Source organism: Octodon degus, unplaced genomic scaffold (genome assembly GCF_000260255.1).
Source record: "Octodon degus isolate 3935 unplaced genomic scaffold, OctDeg1.0 scaffold00027, whole genome shotgun sequence".
NCBI lineage: Eukaryota > Metazoa > Chordata > Mammalia > Rodentia > Octodontidae > Octodon > Octodon degus.
This window is the reverse complement of record NW_004524603.1, coordinates 6,448,298-6,456,852: the sequence shown is the minus strand read 5'-3', so window position 1 is coordinate 6,456,852 and position 8,555 is coordinate 6,448,298. Positions and strand designations below refer to the sequence as shown.

The following is an 8,555-nucleotide window of genomic DNA, read 5'->3' as shown; positions in this document are numbered from 1 at the left end:
CTGGTGGAAAGTACGACGATTTTCGCAATTATTACAATCAACCTTCACAGTATGGACCCAGGAAGGGAGGGAAGGCCAGTACTTTGCCAAACGGTGGCAGCTCTAGTGGCATCGGTAGCTATGGCAGTGGCAGAAGACTGTAAATACTGGCAGGAAACAAAGCTCAGCAGGGGAGCAGAGCCACAGAAGTGAGATTTCGGGACGCTCCATACAACACCCCTGCGATCTCCGCCAGGCTCGGTGGGTCAGGGCTTCGCTGCTACGAAGAAGACGTGGGCAGAAGGTACTCGTGTGTACGGAGAAGAGCCTCCAGGACTGAGGCTACTTGTATAAAGGGTTATTTTAGTTTTTGTTCTGTGGAAAGTGTATAGCATTCTAACAAAGGGTTTTACTGTAGAGTTGCTTTTGCACCTACACTGTTGATTGCTAAATGCAGTAGTCTGAATATGAAGCTGAAGTGTCTTTTAAAAAAAGCCAGCAGAGGCACCCTCATCCTGTCTGCTATTGAGCTAGAGCAGCTGCCCAGTGGGCGCTGCCCAGGCACAGAGCTGGATCTTGGACTCCTTGACTTCCTGAACTAAATTTTTGTTGTTTATAAACTCTTACATTTAGAGTAGTTTGTGATAACAACTCAAATGGATTAGTTAGGAGTAGCCTGAAGAGATGTACAGAGAGGATTCTATAGATAGGAGAAATAAACTTTTCTCCTAGCTGTGCTTTCAACACTCACGTAGAGAGCGCTCAGTTCTGGCTATCAGACAGGGAGGTGTTTCTCCCCCAAACAACTTTCCAATTCTCTGTGGACACAGAGGTTGCACCTTTTAATTTAACTGAATTTAAAGAGTGTGGAGTTAGAGTCAGGTCCCGTGGGTCACAGACTCAGTCCCACGTAACCGCTCCTATTTTTTTTTTTTCCGCTCCTATTTTTGATGCCAATTACAAGTCTGAGCCTCCACTACCATCTTTCCCCAAAATAAGACTGGGTCTTAATATTAGTTTTTGCTCCGAAGGACACAACAGGGCTTATTTTCGGGGGATGTCTCTTTTTTCATATACAAAAATCTACATTTATTCATGTACATGAATATATATTCATTTATTTATGTACCAAAATTTACATTTACTTGAAGATATTCATGTCCTCTTCTGGAAGATCAGTCCATGGCAGAGCAGGGAGGAGGAAGCGAGCAGGCTACAGGCCTTTTGGGTGGGGCTACCCACGTCTGGAGGGAGGCTTCTGTCTTTAGTAAATCCGTTCAGCCACACACGGAACTGTGGCCATTTGAATCAGTGGACTAATTTAGTACCATGCATCTTAAAAAAAAAAATACTTTAAAAATCTTTTAATTAACTTATTTGTTTAGTACAGGGCCTCACGCCTGGCGATGTGCTTGCCAGGTAGGCGTTCGCCCACCGAGGTATCTCCCCAGCCCAGTGCCATATGCCCTTAATCCCAGAATCACACATCCCAGATCCAGCCAGCTCTGTAAAGCCTCAGTGTTGGTCGCATGAGGCTTTGGAGGGACATCTAGACACAAGCCATAGCATGGGGGCACTGAAAGAAGGCTGAGGGTAGGGAAGAGCTACGGTGGGCTGTGGTCACTCCCTCGCCAGACAGGGCTCACGCGCGGAGGAGGCGCCAGCACTCTGCCCTGCTAAATCGTGAGGACGCTCTTTCATTCTTTGCTCACGTCCGGCACACCGGGAAGCTGCAGGCGGCGATGGGAAGAGTCGCGATCAAGGCTTTGGGGAAATGGACCCAAGTCCGGAGGAAGAGGATGGGTGTCTCAGAGAGCGGTACAGACACGAGCACCAGCGCCCTGGAGGGGGCGCTGAGACCCCTTCCGAAGTAAAGAGAAGCCCCTCTGAGGCTCTGTAATTCTACACGAGGGAAGGCAGCTGGGAAAAGCCCCGGACACCACAAAACGCGTATTTTCCAATGACAGAACCAACCGGAAGCCTCACAGAGCGCAGAGCGCAAGGTTACCCGAAGAACGCGGCGGGCCGCCCAGGCGGCAGAGGCGGGGCCTACTCAAGGAGCACCCCCAATCCCCAGCGCTTCCTGTTCTCTGTCACTGAGTTTTGGGGTGATGTCCTCTGTCAGATGGTTGTGCAAAGGCTGGAAAATTCTGAAACTGGTATTTAGAAGGGGCTTCCCTGTCCCAACAGGGCAAGAGGGACCTGGCCATTTTTGCTTCTCACTGGAATGACTGTGGATGTTCCTGGCAGCATTTTCCCCAGTATCCCCACGCTGGACGTGACTCAAACATCTGTCGACAGGAGGAGAGAGAAATCCTTCACGCCATGGGAAAGGGAACGGGAATGAGGCATCACAAATTGCTGCCACAGTGGACAGATGTGCAGGAATCTATTGACGTAATTAATAATGGGTGAAAGAAGCTAAGCTCCGGGAATAACTCCTAGATGATTCCATGTGTATGAGGGTCATGGACAGGCCACGGAGCCCGTGGGGAGGGAGAAGGCCACCTGTGGAGTGGAGGTGCTAACTGGGGAGGCGTTCAAGGAACCTCTGAGGGAGTGGGAATTTTCCGTGTCTTCACTTAGGTGATGGATGTGTGTGAGCACAAACGTGGAAATCCATATTCCCTTGCACATCCCGATTTAGGCTCTTTTCTGTATGCCAGCTACCCTTCAATTAAAAACTAAATCAAAAGGAACATCTCAATTTTATTTCATTTATTTATTTATTTTTGCGGTACCAGGGATTGAATTCAAGACCCTGTGCTTGCCAGGCAAATGCTTCTTCTGCTGAGCTATCTCCCTGGCCCCGACAATTTTATTTTTTAATTTCCCAAATATCTACTTGATTCATCTCAAATCATATGTGGTCACTATCGATAATCTTTTGGCCTTCAGCTCAGTTTAGATTTCCCTTTTTATGGAAGATATTCTGATTCATTCCAATAATCTCATTCAGGCTTTTACAGGCTGAACTCTAATGTCTACTGATTCTAGTGTGCGAAAGTTAGCTGATTTTCTTGTAAGCTTTTATTTGCTCAGCAAATAGTAAGTACAATTTACTATCCGTTAGTCCTGTTCTAAACCTTTTTCCTGTCTTACCTTGTTAGTCTTCCCAACAACCTGTCAAATATGCACTATTATTATCCCCATTCTATAGATCATACTACTGAGGCACAGGGAGGGACTGACTGACCTGCCCCAGGTCTTCCAGCTGGAGCAGGAGAGGAAACCAGTCTGTCAGGCAGTCTTCTGAATCCTGCCTATTGTGAGCCAGACGGTGGCACTTCCTGGTCCTTGAACTATCTTCCTGCTTTTCAGGATTCCTAAATCCCCTTCTGACTCTTTCTAGGAGGTGCTCATTCTCCATCACTTTCCATCTGTATTACTAAGAAGAGGAAGTGGGCTGGAGTTTTGTAGGAGGCGCCCTGATCTGAGTGTGGGACCAGCAGGTGCTGGGCTGACTGTTGGGGCCTGGGTCAGAAAGGACCCCTCAACCGCCTGGAGTTTCTGCCTGCGTGTTCCTGCCAGGACAGGCACTGGGCAGTGACTCGAGGATTCTCCCTCCAGGCTGCTGCCTGCAGTAAGTCGGAAGGTGGGGAGGATCTGGCCTCCAGGGGTTCTGAGGAGGGGCGCTCGGCTCCTGAGGTGCGCAGGAGCATGCGTTTTCAGTGACATAGGACCGCCAGCCCCAGAAGCTCCCATCTCTTGTTGTGAAGTGACAACTCTTAGGTTACAAACGGAGTGGGTGTGGCAGTAGACTGAAAGATATTAATTAAAACCTCTAAGAGCAGGTGGGGGCAGAGCTCAGGGGTAGAGCATTTGACTGCAGGTCAAGAGGTCCCCGGTTCAAATCCGGGTGCTCCTTACTCACCATTAATTTTGGCCTTTTGAACAGTTCTGAAGATTTTGACTTGTTTAGTAGACATGAAGATTAATACTGTTTTCCAACCAGAAATGAGTGAAATATGAGTAAGGTGGTTATCAGCCCCCGTTTTAATTTGGAGTCATTCTAGGAGTCTATAAGAGTGTCATTCCCAGGTACCAGCCAAGGACAATTACATCTGGACCCATGTGATTGACCTGAGATCTGGTGAAAGCTCCTGGCTGCTTCAGGACTCCAGGTGAGGCTTGCCCAGCACCCACTCGTAGGCCTGAGGTCCCAGGTCATCGCTGCCACTGCTTGATCTGCTCATTCTAGGACCAGACATTGTCAGCCATGCCTGGAGTTACCATGTGCCACTGTGTGTATGCTGGGAGCCTCTGAGGGGGAAGTGGCCACATCTCTGGCTCTTCCTACCCTTTAGGTTACCAGAGAAGACTACTGCAATGTGGATGACTTTGCAATATTCCTTCGCGGAAGGTGGAGGCTTGAAGAGAGTGACAATGCAAAAAGGAGAGGTAACGCAGGAGTGGAGCAGGACAGAGCAAGAGTCCGGCTCTACACAGTGATTCCCACATTGATGCCACCAGCGGACTGAGCAGGATCATGCTGAGGGGAGGGTGCTGATGGGGTGAGGATTTCTCCCATCCTATGATAGGGCGAAGGGGGAGGAGGGACAGGGCAAGGTCCCAGCCAGGTAGACTCTGTGTAGAGCCCAGGTAGGTCTCCACCAGATAGAAGTAGACAGAAAGTGTCCTTGATTCTTGGGTGAGGCCCCAAAGCCAAAGCTGCTTGTGCCCAAAGCTGTCTAATGAGGTAGGCGGGTGGGAGTGTGGGTCAGAGCACAGGGCTACACCTCAGGCAGGCAGTGCGTGGGCCAAGGCTATCACCAGCTGGCTCTTCCTTTCTACTGGCCACAGGTTGAAAACACTGCTATGTTGGGATCCAGGGACATAGATCTCTGCCCCTCAAATGTCAGCACCATTCTGAGAACAGAATCCTTCCTCCAGGACCCTTCTTGTTACTAACACAGGAGACCTTGTGCGCATGGAGGGTAGGAGGGGGAGAAAAAGAGGATTAAGGGGGTCAGCTCAATTACTGCCCCAGAGCGCTGGGAGGAAAGAGGTCCTGTCTCATCAGCACAAACTCTGCTTACCATGGGGAGGTGCATCTCATGTGTTTTTGTAACCAGTGTCACCATTTTGGAGCTGTGACCTTAAAGGTCACCAATGAAACTGATCTCTTTCAAAGTGCCTGTGAACTAGAGTCCTTCAGAAGTCCCCTTACAGACACACAGCAGCTCTGGGTCCCCTTAACTGATGCTCTGGCTTAGTTTTCAGGGGAACTGAGAACCTTTGCTTTGGCCCAACCCCACTCCTACCCCAAGCCCAGCCCACTCCACCCCTTCCTGTCCTTCAGAGTCTGCTGAGCAGCTCCCTCCTGGATTGCAGCAGGTCTCGGGAGGTGTGTGTGCAGGGCAAACTTGCTGCCGACCTCCAGGCTTGTGATACCAGCGCTTGAGCCAGGGACTGGGACTGAGAGATGCTGGTGACCAGAGGAGGTGGCAGTCAGCTGTGCAGAGGGGGTCAGATGGGCCTAGGAGGAAGGGTGCACACAATGAAGGTAGACCAGAGCCCCGGTGTCTCCACGGTTGGCCAGAGGCAGGTGTGGTCACACAGGTTTACAGCCTATTACACATACCTAGCCAGTCAGGTGGGGGCATAGCTCAGGGGTAGAGCATTTGACTGCAGATCAAGAGGTCCTTGGTTCAAATCTGGGTGCCCCCTACCGGTGGCCCATTTTATTGCCAACCTACAGTGGTCTTATGCCCCGTCGCTCTGCCTGCTACTCTGCCAACATTGTTTTACCTTTCTCTGGTGACCTCAATTATGACAGAACATCCTTTGGGGACATAGAACAGTTCAATTTTTTTCTGTACTATACGTGATTGAATGTAGGACCTTGGCACTTAGTTTCATCCCTAGCTGTTTTTGACTTTATTTGGATGCAGGCTCTCACTGAGTCCTTATGTTGCCAATCTGCACCCATGTCAGGGACCTGCATCAAACACCCCACGTCCTCAGAAGGTAGGTTTGTGTCAGGAGTCTCCGCTCTAAACTTCTCTTTAATGATGTGTGGGTTTTATTTCTCCTTTTTTCTTTATTTTCTCATTTATCAATTTATTGATATTTTGCTTTTTGAGACAGGGATTGAGAGGGAGGTGGAGAGCAGGGAGGGAGAAGCTGAGGCCCTCCATCCTCAGAGAGGAGAGAGCAGGAGTCCAGCTCTACACAGCGATTCCCACACTGGTGCTGCAGTGGACAGAACAGGAGGAGGCCAAGGGGACAGGGTATCCTGGGATAGGGCTGTGGGGAGGAAGGACAGGGGAAGGTCTCGGCCAGGTGGGGTAGTATAGAGATCAGCCAGGTCCCCCGAGGAAACCAGATAGGAGGAGACAGAAAGTGTCCCGGAGGCTTGGATGAGGCCACACAGACAGCCAAAGCTAAACATGCCTAAGCTCTAAAGAGTTAGGATGGTGTGAGTGTGGCCAGATCTTGGGACTGTGCATTGGTCACTCAGTGACTGGCCCAAGGCTGTCTGTCACCAGCTGACTTTTCCCTGCCTGCTGGCCATAGGTCATAGTCACTGTGCCGTGTTGTGATCCAGGGACCCTCCCACCTGAGCACATGACCTTGGAGAGAATTCTCCATCCAGGTCCCTTCTTATATCTGCTTCAGGAGACCTTGTGCATATGGATCCTGGGAGAAGAGAAGAGGAGGGGTAACAGAATCTGCACAATATTTGCCCCAGAGTGCTGGGTGGAAAGTGTCCCCCTCTCATTAACACAAACTCTTCTTACACTGTCATCATTTCCAGACTTGTGACCCTCAAGGACACTAAAGAAACCGATCTCTTCCAAAATGCCTGTGAACTAGAGTCCCCAAGGAATCCCCTTAGTGACACACGGTAGGCCCGGGTTCCTCTGGTGGAGGCTTTGGCTTAGTTCTCAGAGAAATCCAGAATGTCTTCTTGGGCCCAACCTTCACCCCCTCCCTAACCCATCCTTCCTGTCATCAAAGAGTCTGCTGAGCGGCTCCCTCCTGGAGAGCAGCAGGTTCCGGGAGGTGAGTGTGACGTGGGATCTTGCTGCAGCTCCTGGGCTTGTAATGCCAGCCGCCTGAGCCAGAGCCTGGGGCCAGGCGGTGCTGGTGACCACAGGAGATAGCCTGTAGGGGTGTGGTCAGAGTGGACTGGGAGGAACGATGCACATGACCATGGCAGAGCTCCACAAGCGCTCTGGTGAGAGCCACGTGTGGTCGCACAGGTTTATGGAGCCTCTTACACAGACCTAGCCAGTCAGCTGGGGGCATAGCTCAGGGGTAGAGCATTTGACTGCAGATCAAGAGGTCCCCGGTTCAAATCCGGGTGCCCCCCTACTGGTGGCCCACTTTATTGCCAACCTTCGATGGTCTTATCCCCAGTCATTCTGCCTGCCACTCTGCCTACATTGTGTTACTTTTTCTGGTGACATCAACAACACATGCTTTGGAGGGGTGGGATTGTTTGATTGATTCATGGAGTACAGCTGACAACATGGGACCTTGGCCTTCATTTATCTCTAACCATTTCTTGACATTTTATTTGGACACAGGGTCTCACAGAGGCTTAGAGCTGACCACCCTTTTCCCCTCCTGTGATCCAACCGCCTTGTCCTCCCCAGGTGCTCAGATGACAGAGGTGTCCAGGAGACTCAGTGTTGCACTTCTCTTTCATGATATGCTTTATTTTTCTTTTTCCTTTATTTTTTATTACTTTATTATTATTTTTATTTCACTTTCTGAGTCAGAAGTCCAAACACACTTGCTCATTGGCTCCTCTGTCAGATCTCTCTTGTGCAGGGCCGGCTTAGTCAGCACCTACACTGCCTGAGTGGCAACAGAATTTCTGAGGGACCTCACCGAGAATACAGGTGAGGATGCGATCCGCTTTGACTTGTAACTATCGGGGGCTCCTCTTCAAGCATGAACTGTGGGCAGCACAATTCCCTGCCACAGCGCAATGCGGTGAAGTGAAAACAAACCCCAGGATAGGATGTCCAGCACAACGTAAGTCACAAAGACACTGTGGTGGTGACGCCAGTGATGTCTCCACTGAGGGGTGCCCAGTCCTGGGCTGGAGGCATAGACAGTGACCAGGCGAGTGGCAGTGGACCACACAGGAAGGGCAGGGCAGGGTGCAATGAGCTGTAGCCACGGAGACAGGCGGTGCATTGGTGACACAGCGCTGCCAGGTGAGGTGGCAGGTGTGTGGGTGGGGGAACCACGTAGGAGAGGGCGGGACTAAGTGACCTGCTCGTCCTCTCGTGCCTTCCTGCAGAAAGCTTCAGCCTTAGGAGGCCTCAGAGAGGAAGGTGCTGAAGGAAGCCTGCGCGCTGGACTCGGGGTGCTCTGAATGCTAGCGACGTGCTAGCGAGGTGCTCTTAGCAGCTCGTGTGGCCCAGTGTTCATGTTCCAAGTCTGTAAACAGCGGGGGCGCCTTGCAGCTACCCTGAGCTGATAGATGGGGACAGCTTGGGACATGCCCTCTCAAGGAGTGTGTCTTCCTTGAAGCTCGTGTAGGAAGTGCGAAGAGAGAAAAGCTGAGAGGAAGACTGGAGACAAAGTCAGGAGATCCCTGAGCGCACAGGCTGAGG

At 50.9% G+C, this 8,555-nt stretch overlaps 3 non-coding genes across 3 annotated transcripts; all 3 read left to right on the top strand.

Annotated features, from left to right (window-relative positions):
• The first annotated feature begins 3,775 nt into the window (after positions 1 to 3,775).
• On the top strand, positions 3,776 to 3,847 carry Trnac-gca. Its single transcript has one exon. It is a non-coding gene; the product is annotated as a tRNA-Cys (tRNA).
• Positions 3,848 to 5,577: 1,730 nt separating this feature from the next.
• On the top strand, positions 5,578 to 5,649 carry Trnac-gca. The gene has a single exon. It is a non-coding gene; the product is annotated as a tRNA-Cys (tRNA).
• A 1,576-nt stretch (positions 5,650 to 7,225) lies between these two features.
• Trnac-gca lies at positions 7,226 to 7,297 on the top strand. The gene has a single exon. It is a non-coding gene; the product is annotated as a tRNA-Cys (tRNA).
• Positions 7,298 to 8,555: the final 1,258 nt, after the last annotated feature.